Genomic DNA, 18,291 nt, shown 5'->3' on the forward strand with positions numbered 1-18,291 from the left:
ATGTTTTGCCTTACTTTTGCTCATCCATCTGAGAGCGGTCCGTTAACACAGCAGGCTGGCCGCCAGCAGGAAAATGCAGCGTACAAGCTCAGCCAATGTTCTGCAACATTACCAGCATGGCGCTAGCTATATGGGCGGCGGAAGCAGTGCGTCTGCACTTCCAGCATTTTCCGGAAAATCTGGGTCTCAGGTGGATCGTTCTCAAGGCGGTGTAATCCCGTCCTGCGACAGCCTGGACCGGAAATTCAGGGAAATTCTGTGCCCGTGAAGCCAGAGAACATTGCACTCGTTACGGCAGCGTTCAGTGTGAGAGCCCTCACAAGTCAGCTATTTTCGCAACGTCAAAGTCTTGGAAGCTTTTCAAGTCAAAACGAGCAAAACTAAAGGTCAGTGCGTGGTTCTCGGCACTGCTCCACTTGATGATGGCGTTTGTACCAAGCATAGCTACTTGAGCATCTTGACTGTAACGCTTATCTCGCATGTGTGGCAATGCGCAAATGCCGCAGCGACGTAAAACATACTAAACGCACGCAAAAATGGAACACCAAAACCTACCAAGCCTACATCAGGCTGTCATCTACAGCTACGCCCCAATAACGTGCAAAGGAGTGCAAAACTAAGCTTTTAGAAGCATTATTAGTGATAGACTGCTGATTTCATGGTGGTGGTTGAACCACGTTTTCAAATTCTACATGCCTTATCTACGCACGCGTAATGTCCCTCAATTTCGTCCCTCCTGTCCCTCCTCTCGCGTAATGTGTACGGGGGCGGAGGACCTTCCAAGCTACCGTCACACCCCATGTTGAAACTCACAAGCTTGGCGCAATCTACCCGTAAATTTGTATTTACGACAGCGCACCTAGGTGTGGTGCCAGAACAGTTCGGTGGTTTGGTGCGGCTCAGCGGAATCTCAGGGTAGGCCTGACCTGGAGAACCAGATTTCGGGTGCCTCCTGGAGGCCGTTCTGTCCACAACCCCTACCGCAGGGGAGGACCACCCTGAACACTGCCCCCCCCCCCGCATGCCCTGAGGCCGCACCAGAAGTCGTGACGTCTGTTACGCTCGTTGCAGTGGCCCACAACCGCTGGGGGCGTCAACTGCACGCTCTGCGAGGTCACGGGGTCAGTACAACTCCATGGTTGCCAATAGCGCTGCTTTGCACTGGCGTAGGGGTTCATGATAACTGGGCTGACAAAGATGCCTTTGGAATATGTTCCTCATCCCTCAGCACATAAATCCAATAATTACGGTTTCCTCACAACTGAAAGGCAAATGATACGTCTTGCCAACGTTGGACGAGGGTTCCCCAGACATCTCGGCTCTTGCACCTTGAATCTTTGCATGACCTTGACGATCTTTGTCTGCATGACCTTGACGACCTTTGCCTGCGTGAGTTCGACGGGATTGAGGTCAGACCGAGACGGGGACGGCCCGACCGTTACTAAAAATGGCGCTGGCCCAGCCAAAGCCCCGGCAGCTGTTGGGATGGATGATGGCTAACGATGGAGCGGTTTTTGTCAGCCGCTCGCGCAGCCGGAGCTGGCTAACTCCGGTGGCGCCGTGCCGCTGAAATGCGCCCGCCGCTCGCGAAAGGGAGCGGGGCCCGGCGGAGAATGGAGACTTCAGAGCATGCGAGGTCTCGTTTTCAGACTAGCTATTTTGGTCCGAGGTTTCGCAGCATACAAGTTCTGGGTCATAAAGCTCGGTTTTCTCAAGCCATTTCAGGTTAAAGTGGGCTGACCGAAATAGTTTTTCTCTTCTTTTCATGCTAACTGGCTGGCATTCAATGAAGTGAAGTAAGTCAAGTCAAAATGGGTGTAGAAACATGCCCAACGTCTGTTTATTTCTAACGGCGTCTTACGAAATTTGTCGAAAGTTTGACGGCTCTTAACTTAGCCGGCTGCGGTGGTCAGGTCAGGTCAGGCAGGTCAGGTCAGACCACAGCGCCTGTGATCATATCTTGACCAACACAATCACCAGCACGTACGTTGTGCATCTTTCCCTTAAGGCATTTCTGTTGTTGTGACCGAGTGGTTGCCGTCTCATCCAGCGGCTGCCAACAACGCTTTAGTCATAGCTAACAGTGTGAAATTTCAAGTGGTATGATGTTGAGTTCGGTGTAAACTCGCCCACAACCTTATATTTGGAGCAAAGCCAAAGGGCGCTCTGCTTCTGAGACGGTAGCAGCGTCGGATTTGGCACAACTGCATTATCTTTTACACAAACCTTGTTGCCGGCATTGAACACCATTATAATCATACGTGAACGCAATGTTTCTGGAGGTGAGGACACTCGGTCAAAATAACAAATATTGCCGTGTCTGTGGTCGTGTTGGGTTCATCCAATTGTGCTGCCGCTGCTGCCGCCAACGCCTGGCAGAGCAGTGTATTACCAAACCTCGGATATTGCCGAATCTCGGTCTTATCACATAGCAGCAGCGCGGGCAGGCACTGGAGACAAAGCTCAGCAAAAATGAAGCAATAATTTATTAAAGTTTTTGTGTTTATTTCAGTCGTTCTATCGGCCCAACAAGTGTGAACACTAGGCGGCGTTTGGCCAGCGGCACCAGAGCGGTGGCGTCGCGTAGGGCTTATTCGTGGCTTCAGTGTTTTCTCATAACCCTCCTTTGCATACCGTAAAATGTGCGACGGGTTACGATGTAATAACGGAGCGCCGATTTGTTTTCGTTAGCGACTCCGAACATACTAGTCGAAACGTGAACGGGGTTCATGCGGGGTCTCAAAAGCCTGTTAAGCAAACGAAACAGCAATCATCGTTAGGGTTCGAGCTGTTTCTGTCAGCATTGTCACATCCCCATTACATTCAGAAGCCATGCCGGGTTTTGGAATGGTTCGACAAACGCAGTCTGTCAATGCTGAAATTGCTTCAAGCCAGAGGAAAAACAAGCATGATACATTTTGTAATCTGATGTATTGGATACAGATTGCAGTGTGCGAAATATCCTACAAAACGCGCGTGTGCGTAAGTGCGGGCTTTCCCGCGAGTTATCCGCACCCGCGTTCCACTCGGGCCCTTCTTTTAGGTCTTTTTATTTATTTCTCCCTCTCCCTTTCTCGCTCCTCCCACTTCTCTTTCTCTTCGTATCCTTAGGCATTACAAATGTCGACGTCACCAATTCATCGCCAGCTCACGCAATCGTGTCCGAGCGTCGACTGCTATGGAAATTTATGCCCCTCGAATTCAGCACGACCCCGCCGACCCGTTTAATATTCTCGTCGCATCGCGGCCGGAAGGCTGGGTTAACGAATGCCGACATTTGGACGTTGCATGTTCGACGCGCGCACGCAGGGACGAGCAGTTCCGGACATGTGACGCCTCGCCGACATGTCGACCCTGACTCGTCTGACCCCGAGCGACCCCTGCTGCGTGGCTCGCTCGTGATTGGCTGTCGGGATAGGCGCCGCGTGCAGCCACCGGCGAGTCTAAAGGGAGGGGGGGGGGGGGGGAGAGCATGTCAATCCCAATTACGCCAAAGTAGAACGCCTTGCCATAGCCTGGGTTTTAACAGGTGCCCCGGTGGCCTGTTGAATGCCCCGCGTTCGGGTGGGGAAGGGAGTACAGTTTAACCCCCTGAGACTTTAAAAGTAAGAGACATCAAATTCAGAGAATGGGTAGGCCTGTATGTGAACTTACTTGTGTCGAAATGTAGTGTTCCTATGTTAAGACGTTAGGGCCAAATAAGATCAAACAAGGCAAAACTGCAGACTGGTGTCAATTGTCCCCAGGCTTTCTCATGCGACCGCCGTGAACCTAGGAACCTGTTCTAAGCAAAAGCCTGTTGGCGCTCATTCATGCTCACTATCCTTGTCTTGTTCAGTGACCTTGTTTTATTTGGTACGATTACAACAGCAGTATGAATGCAATATCGAAACATGGCGACAATGCGACCACATTGCTTGGCGTCGCTTAGGGTGGACTAAGTTATTCGCACGCGATCAACCATCCAGTCGTTCACACAATTCTTTCAAAAACAATATCATTCAATATAAATAAAAAAATATAATGTGTCAATCGTCAAGGCATTTAACACAACGGCAAGCAAGCAATGATCATGCAGCGGAACCATCTAAAACCTCAAGCGTGGCACCAAACTCGCTGCGGGTGCGAGAGGCGGTAATGGTCGGCGATAGGCGGCTCCGGGATAAGGCTGCGTGATGCGAAAAAGCCCCGCGTGCCCCCGACAGGCGGAGAGCTGGCAGGTCAACGCGCCCGCCACTGCCGCCCGGGCGGCACTCTGGCATGCAGGGACACGTGGGGAGAACAGGGCCAGGATCGCCACCGGAGCCCGCGCGTCATTAAGAGCCCTGATTACAGTCAGGTCGGCATGGTGGGTGGCAAGGTCACTGACACCGGGCCAGCCCGGCGCTTGGACAGTTGTCGCCGTTGAGTTTCGCCGACGAGCATCGGCGAGGACTCCAGCCCTATCATTTAGCACCTCTTTGCACTCTGTTTAAGTGATGTGCTGCAGTCCCACCCCAGACCGAGAGGTGGCACCAAAGATGAGGAAAAACATGGGATTGGGTGAGAAGTTAACAAATTTCGGGCATAAATGATGACGAATTTTATACAGAGATGCATGTCCTGCAGAAAAGGATCGAGTTGCATTTTTTGGCAACATGGGATATGTGCATCTCCCAGGAAAAAAGTACTTTTAAAAGTAACCCTCCGTATCTTCACGGATGGTGAGAGGCTTAATTTGTGTCCCGCAATGTCATGGTAAAAATGTAAGGCTTTCTTTAGGAACTGCGGAGTGCTGAAAAGGGGAAGAGTTGTTCTGGTGGGATTTATTTTAGGTGAGCTAGATGTGAACTAGGAGTGAATTACTTGGATGGTGTTCTCCTGCCGGTATTTTAAAACGAATAGAAGGTCTGGAAGGGCGGAGTCTAGCAGCTGAGTGTCGTCGGCACGGGACTCTAGACATCCGTGAGGAATGTAAGATGGAAGGTCATTCGTGAAGATGCAGAAGAGAATAGGGCAGACCAAGGATCCCTGAGGGACGCCGCCTGGCAGTGGAAGATATAGATAGATAGAGATAGAGAGCGAGAGAGATAGAGAGAGAGGAGGAGAGATAGATAGAGCGATAGGGAGAGAGAGAGATAGAGACGAGAGAGAGATAGAGATCGAGAGCGATAGAGAGAGAGAGATAGATATAGAGAGAGAGAGAGAGAGAGGCGACCCGCCTCTCACCACCTGCATCCGACCAGCAAAGTAGCTCTCAAACCACCCTGGATCAATGCCACACCACTGCCGCTTTGTTAGAAGGACGCCATGCTCAACACTGTCAAAGGCACGGCTGAGATCAATGCAGGTGACGGCAACAATGTGTCTAACGTCAAGCATACCTACCGCCCACTCAACGGCGTCGATCAGGGCGTCCTCTGATGAGTGGCAATGTCTGTAAGCGTATTGTCATGGAGCTAGAAGATCATAGGCGTCGAGATGGGATGATAGTTGCACGAATGCGGCTTTTCATATATTTTGGACAGCATAGAAAAAACTAAGATAGGTATGTAATTACTAGCGATATCACGAGGGCCAGGCTTGTGAAGAGGGATGACGAAGAAAGCCTTCCAGGAATCGGGGGAAAAACAAGGGGCGACAGAAATGTCGATGAGACGAAGCGAGTGTGGTCCGACAACGTTGAAACATTTACATACAGCGGCACGCCGTCAAGTCCCACCAGCTCGGATGATGGGCCCTCATAGTCCTCGATCATTTGGGCAAAGTCGTAGGTAGGACGCAGTTTTATGCTGGCGGTGCTTACACGAGGGGCTTATTTGAAAGAGGATGGGGGGGGGGGGGGCGCCAAGACCGTCCGCTGCCAGTTTGGCAGCGACGCGTGAGCCGACAGAAGCGAGACGCCGGTTAGATTCTTCGGCCTTTTCTACGGGCAGGTCCTCAGTGGCACCCCCACCTCCTTTTACCGTCTGGAGAGTGAAGTTCCCAATGCCTCACCAGAAACCAGCACGGTCGGTGAGCATGGCGCCGCACAGGAAATCACCCATCGACTTCGCAGAGTGGCCTTTCATGCAGTTCTGAAGGTTTCGACAACACGATATGTCGGTTTCGGCCCTGGATTCACGCTATACTCGGACGCAACAATGGGAGTGACTGAATGATGCGCGGACAGTGATGGTCAGATAGTCGGCGGCCGGCTCAGTCAACTCCTGGTCAGCTGACTCCAGGTCAGGAATGCGGGTGATAACACGTCTGAGAGAGTCTCCGTCGCGTCCGGGTGTATAGATGTCCCGATGGGTTGCATCAGACTGAGGTCGTTGCAACAATACCGACCATCCATCAACGGAGCTATGACGACGCGCACCACGGCCGCCCGCTCGCCAAAGGTCAATATAAGTCACTCGGGTGGAAGGTCGGCTTAATCGGGCTCACGGCAACATGTAGCTGCTTAAACAAGCTACCCAGACCGCCTTACACCGGCTGAGGCGGAGGGCGATAGACAACGCCGCCGGCAACTGAACTATGCTCGCCGCCCGAGATCAGCACCTGGAGCTACTCTCGCAGCCATCTCTTGTGCTTGTAATTGAAAGGACGCGCGCGGCGAGGCTTTCTCGGCATAGGATGACAGCACTACCCCCTCGGGCTGCAGGGAACCGGTCTCGATGCGCCAGTCTATAGCCTGAAACACCAGTATTATATCCGCAACAGGGTCTAATGGCCGCGTCTCAGTGGCATTCATCGTGTCAAGTTTTTGCCCGCGAAGAGATGAAGCACTGAAGCACATCTTATGTACCAGTGAGCGGGCATTCGAGGAACCGATGACCAGCTTATGTACCGGCTCACGAGAACTGACAGCCTGACAGTTGTTGGGAAGGTGACGGGTGAGATGAAGAGTGAGTCGAGCCAGTCCTGCAAGGCAGCGTGAAGCATGGCCTGTCGGTGTTGAAGGCGATGCATTCACCCTCATGGAATCGGTTGCTTTTTGGCTTAGAGATGTTGTGAGGCTCCATGATTGTTCGTTGGCTATGTTATGGTCATTGCCGTGCGATAGCCGGAATCGGTTGCGTGGAGTTCGCTTTTCGTTAAGTCTACGTAACTGTCAGATGGAACGTTTTCAAAAATGGAAAAATGCCGGACTGCGCTTCATTCACGAACTGGGCGCAGACGCAAAAGCATCTAGATCTTTGAAGTCAAAGGCTTCTTAACGCCACTCAAAACTGAGCATAGTACTCTAAGAAGACCATAAAACGTGATTAATGCATGAAGGATGCACATATATTAAAGCTGACACCAGACAATAACACTCGGAATTAAAAAAGTAAAAGCCAACATACATACGGCTGAATCGTGGAGTTCAGAACACGTGACAGTCTGTCAGTCTGTCAGTCTGTCAGTCTGTCAGCTGCACTCAGCTGGCTCATCGTGTTAGCCGCCATTTAGATATCCAATTAAATGTATTGCAAGTTATCTGGCTCACATTTTCTTCAGGCAAACTACAATTTGAACAAATCTGCTCTGGATATTAGTTAAACTGACCCACCGCTCCTCCCTTTTATTATACTGCATTAGTTTAAGATTGCAGCGCAAACAGTCTGATCTATACGATTTTGTAGATATCGAACCCGAATTTAAGTCCGAATCTGGATCCACCTATGTACTCCAAGCTTCTCCTCAAAATGTTGCGAATCATCAGCTCAAGCCTGATTCATCAAAATTGTCGTTTGACTAACTAGTCACTCATCTTCATTGTATCACGAGGTACTAATATCCTGAGATACTGAAGGTAAGCTAATTTCCGCATAAGGACTGATAGCGACACGTTAAGATTTATTTCAATCTATACAGCTGCAAGGAGGACTGATAGTGACACGTTAAGACGTATTTCAATCTTTACAGCTGCAATGGCTTAAGAGGTTATTTCCGGGTAAACGTCACCGCAAGGTAACCGGAAATGGTTTACACCCCGAGGATTGAAGCACGCGGAGAGCTTCCCATTCAGCTGACGACCAGACCCGCACTGCAAGATGTGCGCTGCTTCAGTCAAAGCTCTTCACTCCACTGCCAAGCTCGAACTGTATTAATTCATTTACTCACTTGTTTTACTCCTCTGAAAAATCCACACATAACGTGTTCATCTTCGGTCCAGTGTTCAATGATTTATAACGCTATAAAGCGAGCGGGATGTTGAATGATGCACTCAGGATCGTATGCACGCGGGCTAAAGTGGCGCCGCAAAGCATAGTTACTTGAACGTAGAAAATGGAGCGCTAGGTAGCATCATATTTTTCAAAGAGCATTTAAAGGCCTTTTAAAGGCTATCAAGAAAACGAAGCCACTGACACGCTCCAATCTCCGTGTATGTAATGCCGTACCTGCCCATAAACTGGCTCAAGGTTTTACACATGCCCCGGAAGCTCACAAGCATACTGCGCTAGTCCAATAGACATCATTCACCCGTTCCAATTGTGACTTAATGCAGCCACGTCACGGCCAGCGCGCAGAGGAATGCCCCCGAGGCATCGTCCATGACCTCAGCTGCGCAGATCACCGGCCGGATTCTGCACCTGGCCTGGCCGGGCCGGGCCCGGGCATTAGCTCGCCTGATATCCAATTTGTGAGCAGCCAGCTCCGAATGGGCGACATCCATCAGGTCTACCGCTGTCCGTCAGCCCGATGGCGCCCGGCAGCACTCGGTGGCCAGCGTCCGACGACGCCGACCGCGCTGCCATCTGTCGGCGGATATCGGTACTATGCGCCGCGCCGTTGTTTTTCTCGCGCGACGCGAAGTGCTCGTGGTTGTGCTCGTCGGATGTTATTTTAGTCGATGGTCCGACCTCGCCGGTATCAGGATCACGGAAAGGCGACGGCGAAAACATGTCGGTGGAATGGAGACGGAAACATGTTTGGACGGTATCACGAGCTCTGCGTTCCCACAGATGTTGAAATAGCACATAATTATTGCTCTAGTACCATCGAATGGCTGAGGCAAAATGAAAACAACATATCGAATTTGTCTGTGACTTTTGGACTTGGCGTTTTACACAGACGTCGAAGACGTGCGTCAGTGAGTCCAAGAAAGGTCAAGAAGTGAGAAGGAAACATATCATGAAGGGTTTCACTTTCAATCATCAAGTTGCATTAGGGGGTGCTTGCAGACCGGGGCATTACCTGCCATTGGTAGGCTACCAGTCAGGCATCTGCGCAGTGGGATTCGCAAGGGGCTGCGCGTTTGTTTAATCTATCCGGTCCCCGACCAGGTGTTTGCTCTTCGCCTTTCTATCGGCATTATGTACGCAACAAAATATCAGGACCTCTCATATCACCACTCACCAACGAGCGCAGAAATTCGTGAGTAGGGAGAGAGTGGTCAGAAGCCTGTGGGTCGTGGGTCGTCAGAAATCAGTGAGTCGTGTGTTGTCAGACACATGTGGGTCGTGGGCCTTCAGAAATCCGTGGTTGGTGGGTTGTGCGAGTCGGTGGGAGTCGGGACGATGGACGTCACGCCACCGGTGCTAGTATCTTTCCTCATTCCCAGTGGCGATCAACACAAGAGACCGCATCGCTTATTGAACTGAGATATTGAATGATCGGTCGAATGACCCCTAAAAGTTATAGATGCTGCTCGGGGCGAGGCAACACAATCGGGACGCACTGCTAGACGCAGGAGACCTCCACATGTCCCATGCTCCCGTCCGCACATATTCTTGCCCGATGTGGAGATTCCGCGAAGAACCCCCACCCCCCCCCCCCTCCTCCGTCTCGCATCATATCAGCGTATTTCAGAACTCAACCAAAGACGCCAGAAAACTCTTCGGATTTCAACAATTTTATTTTCCATGGTCGACTGTTCGGCGTTGTTACGTCGAGTGCAATGCAAATCTAACAATTCGGCACGTTTGCAACCGCCTTAACTGTCTTAAAATGCCACACTGTTTACCAACCAAGGAGTATGCAACGAGCACTTATGGGAGCTGCGGTCTCACCGTAGCATAAGACACGTTATAGAAAAACTACTACCGTGCGAAACAGTTGCACGGTAGCTTATCTAGCACTACGTCACGTGCTAGCCGTAGTGTCGTTAGACCGCTGCTCACTCTATTTAGTAAGATCTGCCGAACTGGTAAACCGAGCCATTCCAGAGCGGTTGCGACTGTGAAATTCAAAATACACACAATGCAGCTGTCCTCTACCTTGTGTTTGCTCTTGAGACCGCGTGTTTACAAGAACTGGGTTAGTTTTTTATCGGTTTTGACCGCCAGCGAGTGGGATTCTGCAGGGTTTCGCTGGATTTCAGATGTGAAGGGAAATGTTGAAACTGGACGAAACATGCGGAACGCCCAGTCATAAAAACATCGTAAAGCGATTTAAAGTACCTGCAACTACGATTTGGGCTGTAAAGTTAGAATGAGACATGTATCCTACGGGGTTTTGAGGGAAATGTCTGCATAGCCTAGGGCCTGCGAATTCACGCAACGTACGGAACGTCGTTGGAAACAAAACCCTGTCAGCTGTAATGCACAGCAATGTTTATGATGCCCATAAGCAGGGAGGTATGGATGCAAGTAGACTTACAGAAGTGTCGCGGGGCAGTCGGTGCTGCTTTTGTGAAGCTAGTCGTTGTCTTGAAAATCCACTTAATTCCGGAACTTCTGGGATAATAACCGCCAGACGGCGACCCCAGCGAGAGCAAATATGACACTTCCTCGCAATAACATTATAGGAAGAAGTCGTCTCTATGCTTGCTAACATTTCACATGCAACGGATTTTACTCAGTTACGTAAACTTTGGAAGCCCCGCCTCGCCACCGGTGTCAACATCCTTCATTAATATATGCTAAAATATTCAAGAGCTCACTAACTGGTCTCTCTCAGACTTTGCCTCGCGGGCTGTCATTATCTTCAGTGCACAAGTGGCCTCCAAGACCTACACCGCCTACACAAGACACAGGCGCTGACGCCTCACCGCCTGGCCTGCTGCGCACAAGCATCAGCAGTGAATGTGACGTCACAGCAGTCTGGAACACTACTCAGCGCGGGAGTCTGATACAGCAGCAGATCTAATCAGGGCTGTGCGCATTCACATCTCCCACAGTTCATCCAGACATCTATCACAATTGCTCATTTCAGGGAAACATGGCAAACCAACGTATATTGACCTCAGACAAGGGCGAATGCAGTGATTCTCAATAAGGGTGGGGGGCAGCACAGATCAAGGTTTTTTCACTGAAAATCCCACTCACGCCTGCTGCGTGCTAAAACGGAGTGCAGAGTGCCAACTGGGTGCACGTGCCCAGGGTAACTATTTGTGTACGGCTCTGTGGAGGGGTATTTGTTATTACTTCGTTCTAGTCAACGAGTCCAAGTTTACGTTCAGTTCATGTTATTTGTTGAGATGGTGGGGAGTTTTCTTGCTTTCATCTTTCGAAATTGTCTCGATTGCAATAAGGTTCGTTCATTGATTAAAGCTCACTTGCTCTGGAATTTGTATTTAACGATTTAAGCACAGAGGTACCCTGACATTTAAAACGTGGATGAACATGATCCTTCAGGTGGATTCTCATCCAGTTCTAATCGATCTCCTTTTTGTGTGACTACCTAGCAGCTTTATGTCAAAGTTCTCACATACCACTTAGCACAGCTCCTGAGTATCTGATGACGCACGCCACTTCAAAGGCACAGGAACGCCCCAGTGGCCCTCGAGCCCCAAGCTCTGCCGCTCCCACGGGTCAAGGTCAGCGCCGGCTGACGTGCGGCCAGTCTGGGGAAGCCGTGCTGTGCCGCCAGCCCACACATGTGCCCTTCGGAGCCACGCCGCAGCCCTTTACAGGATTTGAAACGTTTTAACTCACAATTTAAAACGTTGCGACCTAATAAACGAGTTTGTTGTTTGGGTTACTGTCTCGTTTAGTTCTGCCCTTCCAAAAATGGCCGCTCGGTACAGAGTTTTGAATTTAGTGAGATCAAGCAAATCTTTCAACGATAACCGTCCAGGAGACGGGTGAACTTAACGGTCTGGACACCGCCAGCTGGTTTATTTACAACCGATCATGATTTTCATCCCTGGCCATCTCTATACTTAGTTATTTGTTCTTGTGAAAACATCTTTGCCCCGAACGACCCCGTAAAAACCCGATGGGCTCACATTCAGTGCTTTAGACCTTTGACCCGAACCAAGTCTCGGGAGGGGCTTTGACTCAGACGTCAGTTGATGAGGTTTGAAGATGAATGGGCTCGGACTCGGACTCGGACTCGGACTCGACAGTACCAGAGCTTTGAGCTCAGCCGGACCCCGGGTCACGCCCAAGATGCACCGGGCAAGCTCCGGACTCGGGCTCGGACCCGAAACCAAGGCACGGACTCTGATTCCGACACTGGTTTTGGGCTGAGTCCTACGCCTCGTGTCAGCTTTCCCTCACACTATCGTCCAGGCAATCATCGGGACGGACATTGCAGCGACAGCCGAATAAGCGCCATCTGTATAGTTGATGTTCGGCTCCTTAGCGCCGTCCAATAGCATTATTCACAATCATATACAGTAAGGATTTTAGCTGCGGTGCGATCGATGCGCCGCAGCAACTTTGCTCGGACTCCAATCAAAGCCGTGCCAGCACATTGATCTACGCGGAGGGAGTAGGGGTAGGGGGAGGGGGTAGGGGGAGGGAGAACTGGGCCATGTCCCTTCCGCAAACTCTGAACTTTGATATGTTTTCTATCTTTAGACTTCGTTTTTAGCGGAATTGTGATGGGCATGCATCTGAGCTCCTCTGAGTTTGACGCAGAAACCGCCTTTGGTCCTCGGTCACCGGAGTCTAGTTGTGAAACGGCATTTTCTCCTTATGTCGCTGGAAGTCTTGCATAACTCTGCCGGGTGCCCGCGCCTGCAGCGTCGCACCGGTGGGCGACCAATCACCAGCGTTGCCTCGGTGATACGGGGAAGTGGGACATAGGAGCATCTGCCCCCAGCCCAGCCCACGTCTGCAAGTTTGGAAAGACTTAACGTTAGCCTTACGACATTGCCTCGAAATACGTGACTAAACAATGGACTTTGCCCCCCCCCCCTCCCCACCGAATTCAACCACAAGATTGCACATTAGGGTGTGTCATCAGTAACAAAACCAAGTGAGACAAGTAATGCTTTGGCGCTGTAGCCCACAAGTAAAGGCATAGTAAAGGTTCATCCCAAAAACTAACATTCGTGAGGCGCAAGTTGATCGAAATATCGCCGTAAACCGACGACCCGCGTTGCAGTCACCCGATGCTGGGCGGCGTCCGCCGCCGCAGGTAACACCAAGCCGTGGGCGGCAAGCGACACAAAATACCTTTGCGTAAAGAAATGATGCTACTGAGCGCCCCTCAAGCCGTCGTATGAGAATGTCCCGGTCTAAAGTCTAATATGCGGATCAGACATTGCCCGATTGACCGCCTTTTGGTGGAAACTTTATGTGCTGTTGAGTATGAACTCGTATGAATATGCTGGCTAGTATTGCTTTAGATTTTCACTTCTCTAAGACCACGCACGTGGTGCAAACACAACTACGTATAGGATACGACGCAGAATATATTGTCTGGTATACAACTTAATACATACAGCAAGTTCTGCAGCCTGTACCACGGACGTAGATACGGGGGGGGGGGCGGTAGGGTGACCATATGCACATCTTGCTCCTTGCCGAGCCTGTGTTTTCGATGCACCGGCCCAAACAGCAACTGCTCACAGACTGGAAACCCAAAACTCATGTCTGCAGAGATCGCACGGTATCAGAAATACCTTCGCAGCTATGCTTCACATATTGCCGAAGCTCCAGCTCCAGCACCAGACGTCCTCGGCAATGCGGCGCTATGTCGCACTCCTAATGTGAACCAGACAGGGCAAGATGGCCAGCGATGCCCGCACTCTGTTCCGCAGCACGCAGTCGCTGAGGTTTCGCAGTGGGGGCTGTATGACTGGTCCTTGCCAGGCAATCAGTTTGGTGAACCTCACGGCCTCGAAGTTAAACCGCTGAGATGGCGAAGACCCTGGGCTGAAGAAGACCCTCCGTTTGCTGATCACGAGCGGTGCGACGATCGGAATCGCCTGTTCGCGGACCATGCAGTTCTCATCCCACACCATGTCCAGCAGCAGCTGTTCAGGACGGACCCAGTACACGTTACGCTGGAGGACTGGCTACACCGTGGCCGATGTGTGCCGCGTCAGGTCGCGGAGCAGCGCGATGCTCCGGAACGGGTTGAGTAAGCCAAAGTCGCAGCCGCTGTTTTGCCGGACCATACTGACATATAGTGACCGACCACGCACTGGATGAGGTTCTTGAGAGCGCTGCTGAAAGTCTCGGTAGAGATGCGAACTAGGAGCAGGCGAGCGGCCAGTGTCAACCATCTGAAAACAAAAGCGGATATATTAGAACAACGCGCTACAAACTGAGAATTAGATCATACACAAATTATTACGCCTCTTTAGTGTATGTAACTATGCCGATATCCAGAATTCTCGAATGTGACGGAATGCATTTAAACAAATCTGCTAGTAAGCATGAACCAACCAGCAAATGATGCGACATACGACGGCACATGGTATGATAACAAGTAAATGCTCAATAGTGAGCACATGAAATATCGATTGATGCTTGATGGATTTCAGGTAGCCGGTCCATCTCTCCTGTTTTATTGAAAGGCGATGATAGCAACAGTGACCCGTTTCGAGCCACCGTAGCTGTCAACCGCCAGAGCGGTGTTGATCAAATCGTTAACACTATAATTTATAGGGGCAGTGGTCTCAACCGGAACGAACAATCGGCGTCGTCGCCATCTTCCACCATGTACGGAACCGCGAATGAATGCATGAATCTGTGCTCTCAGCTGACTCGCCAGCGCTGAGACCACTTGGTCCCGGATCAGGCTCGGGGTCAGCACTAGCAACCAGCGCTGGCTCAGCAGGCGGCGCGGGCTCAGCGGTCGGCGGGGAAGACGACTCAGGTTCAGCAGCAGACACCGCCTCATTGGCGGCCGAGCCACGACGCCCCTGGAGTTGTCTGGCCACCCTCCGCATCTCGTGAGCTTCCCTAGTCACAATGGTATCCCGGTCGTATAACACCAGGGCAAGCTTCTGGTGCCTGCACTGGTCCTTCACGGCAACCTCCTCCTGATACACTATGCATGCAACTGAGCGTGGAAAATGCACTGAGACTTGCACTGGCATTTCGCGACATCAAGAAGCTTGTTGAATTTCGCGGTGGCGGCGTTGCTGTTACTTTTTTGTGATTTTTTGCTGATAACTGTGTTGGTATGATATCAATTCCTTTCGATCAATTTTGTCACGTATTTTAGATCATGAACTGGAATGGCTTCGTAGGTCCACAGTACTCTGATTTCTACCGCCGTGGCGTTGAAGATGGTATTAGTGAGATTCTTCTTCGATTCTCTCAGTCACCTGATGTAACTCAAGGCTTTCTCGTAACCGGCAGCTGGTGATGGGACAGTAGAGCCGGGTGGCCAGTCATAAAATGTTTTATGCACGACCGTGTAGCCTTTGGCATGCTCATGCAAGTAATTGTTCGAAAGAAATGTTCGAGTACCGACAAAAATAAACTAATAAACCCATACCTCGCACGCAAAAAGCACATAAATGGTAAATCAACATCACAATGATGCGTTAGAAATAACAAACTTGAGCATTACCCAGTCTGCTGGGGCATTCTCATAGCTGCGTAGCTTTGGGTTTTCCCAAAAGTGGATGGTCTTTATTAAAAATTACCTTAAAAGCTGTTTGCCAACGTTTTGCTGGTGCTCTTCATGATGTTATTTCATACTTAATCTGCTAAATGCCAGTAGTGTGGAAAGTGGCAGCTTTGAGGCTTGTTGGAGGATGATCACAGTGCGTAAAATAGGAGGCGCTAGCATCGAATGCGGTCTTCTTGGCCTATCAAAACCAAAGCTGCTCTCGCCTCACGAATGCTAACATCGGTGCGTTGTGACAGACCTGAAAGTTTATCATTAACCCGTGTGCCAAGGAAAACTTTGTCTCAGCTGATTCCAAGGGGCTTACCCGCTCGATGACACACCCTATTGCACATCCTTGCCACCTCCCCTGGCCCCCGTATGAGTTTCGCCACAGCTCGGCCAGCATTTGGCTGTGGCTCGCGTGCGGTCCCGACGGGGCCGGACCAGCGGTATGGACCAGGTAGCCCGAGGGACCCACAGTGACCTTTGCACTCCTGTTTTGTGCGTGCTCAAAGCGTTCCGCACGGCGGCCCGGCCCGCGTCTGGGCCTGAACCCAGGTTAGGCACGTTAGGCGGCCGCCGAACGACGACAATGGACGTGGTGCCCGCCTCAAAACGCAGACGTACCGTGACAGCTATTGCGGCCCGCGTGAAGTTCGGGTGTGATTAGAATACATTATCGAAGTGGCAAACGCGTGAGTAAGCGGACGCACCTTATAACGGGTGTATCCAGGCCTAAGGTCTGGATACCTGAGGCCTGGATACGCCCGTATATCCAGGCCTCAGGTATATCTACCTGAGGCCTGGATACGCCCGTTTTAAGATGCGTCCGTTTACTGTGTGTGTGTGTGTGTGTGTGTGTGTGTGTGTGTGTGTGTGTGTGTGTGTGTGTGTGTGTGTGTGTGTGTGTGTGTGTGTGTGTGTGTGTGTGTGTGTGTGTGTGTGTGTGTGTGTGGTGTGTAGTGTGTGTGTGGTGCGTGTGTGTGTGCGTGCGTGCGTGGTGTGTGTGTGTGTGTGTGTGTGTGTGTGTGGTGTGTGTGTGTGTGTGGTGTGTGTGTGTGTGTGTGTGTTGTGTGTGTGTGTGTGTGTGTGTGTGTGTGTGTGTGTGTGTGTGTGTGTGTGTGTGGTGTGTGTGTGTGTGTGTGTGGTGTGTGTGTGTGTGTGTGTGTGTGTGTGTGTGTGTGTGTGTGTGTGTGTGTGTGTGTGTGTGTGTGTGTGTGTGTGTGTGTGTGTGTGTTTGTACGCGTTCATTTCATTCCAGACGTAGTGACAATGTCCTATGTTTCGTTGACGTGCGATTAAACACTGTCCTGTATGCATTCAATCATTGTTGGTTTACAGTCCGGAATGCATGTTCAAAGTCTTACCACCGCAATAACGAACTCGAAGCACATGCAAGTCGTCCCAGTTTGAATCCTGGTCACCTGTAGGTGCCGAGGGGCCCTTGGGACGAATAGACCTAGACCCACTTCTTGTCAGGTCAACATGTTTCCGGGTATGAACATCATTCAATTTGCCCCCACCCGAAAGTTTTTCCAAAATCATTTCCGAACGGCGCGGTGTAACCGCGTCCACCGCTTCATAGCTGTAGGCAGTTAAATACGAATATTTTCAGATAAGAGCTGTACCATGTAAAGTTGCTGACCTATGGCAGGTCAAAGTCAGGCCGTGGCTGTTAGCCAAGGCCATGTTTAGGAAATCGTGTAATCTGGTGCGGTAATTGAGTGTTAGACGAAACCATAATCTCTGAAATAGTTTTTAAGAATTGAAACAGCTGAATTAATAATTGTAACAAAGTCCATTGACGTAGGATTAGGTGTAAAGGCCAGACCGAGGTCAAAACTTATGTCTTTTAACTCTAGAACTTGCTTTATTGGGTAGTTTCTGGTGATTATCTTAAATGAATCATCAATAGGGACTGCAACATTTTACATGGATTTGTAAAGGTCCAAGTACGTCGCTGACCAAAAGTCTAACTCAGTATATTGATTTTAAAAACATACCGCCAGCGTATTCCCTCACACCTATTCAAATTACAAAATAAAAACAATCTCAAACGTTTTTGATCACCTTGACCTTCTAAAGGTCACAAAAGGTCACTGTTCTAAAGATAAAACTGGTATCCCTTTGCATAGAACAGGTATCTAGGTTTCAGGCGACTGCATGAGCAGGTCTCAGGACACCAATCTGGAGTTTGACCTTGTTGACCTTATTTGGCCTCAAGGTCATGACCTATGTATTTCAAATGTTGACACAAGCGAGTTCAGATACGAGCGAAGGCACCCTGTGATTTTTTTGTTTCTAGCTTTCTCAGATCTTAAGTCCTCAGTGGGTCACACTGACCCCTCTTTCTCCACCCGAGCAAAGGGCATTCAACCGACCATCCGGGCGCTTGTTAAGGCGTTCACAAACATTCTAAACGATGAAATGGACTCCCGAGGTATCCGTGTTTTACTACGAGCTTATAAAAGTACCTCAAATACAAAAGCAGGCCCCCTTTGGTGACAAAGAGATTCACCCTGACTGAAAGGCCCCCATGGCCCAATTGAGCCTCACTCCAGGCGACCTACTGGGTACGCCCCTGATTCATGGTCCATC

This window comes from Pollicipes pollicipes, unplaced genomic scaffold, assembly GCF_011947565.3.
Source record: "Pollicipes pollicipes isolate AB1234 unplaced genomic scaffold, Ppol_2.1 Scaffold_4219;HRSCAF=4965_pilon_pilon_pilon, whole genome shotgun sequence".
Taxonomy (NCBI): Eukaryota; Metazoa; Arthropoda; class Thecostraca; order Pollicipedomorpha; family Pollicipedidae; genus Pollicipes; species Pollicipes pollicipes.